Source organism: Geospiza fortis, unplaced genomic scaffold (assembly GCF_000277835.1).
Source record: "Geospiza fortis unplaced genomic scaffold, GeoFor_1.0 scaffold66, whole genome shotgun sequence".
In the NCBI taxonomy this organism is placed as follows: Eukaryota; Metazoa; Chordata; class Aves; order Passeriformes; family Thraupidae; genus Geospiza; species Geospiza fortis.
This window is the reverse complement of record NW_005054312.1, coordinates 121,836-122,187: the sequence shown is the minus strand read 5'-3', so window position 1 is coordinate 122,187 and position 352 is coordinate 121,836. Positions and strand designations below refer to the sequence as shown.

Genomic DNA, 352 nt, shown 5'->3' with positions numbered 1-352 from the left:
ACAATTAGGGAGTAGAAACCAGTGAACATAAGAGGACTGGAGTTTGGAAATATTAGCTCAATATTTCAAAATTATGAGCTTTGAAACTATACAGACAGCATGACATAGGAAGAGATTTCTACTCCTCAGACAAAGAACACCAATTGGCTGGAATATAGCCCCAAGTCCGGAAAGCCAGCCTAATATTTAGTCAAAGAGAACCCAGGTGTCATGGTTTGACACTGGCACAATGCCAGTGCCCCATGAAAATATACTTCCCTGGTGTTTGCTGTGAGATGTGACCAGGAAATAAGCAAAGCAGGCCTCTACCTTAGAAAAAAAGTTTATTAACTAAACTACAAAAGGAAAAAAA

The 352-nt window shown here is 39.2% G+C and overlaps 1 protein-coding gene across 1 annotated transcript in view; it reads right to left on the bottom strand.

Moving 5' to 3' along the window:
• Window positions 1-352, bottom strand: part of CDAN1 (codanin 1) — a 29,682-nt gene that overhangs the window by 3,584 nt on the left and 25,746 nt on the right. The gene's annotated exons all lie outside the window — the stretch shown is intronic.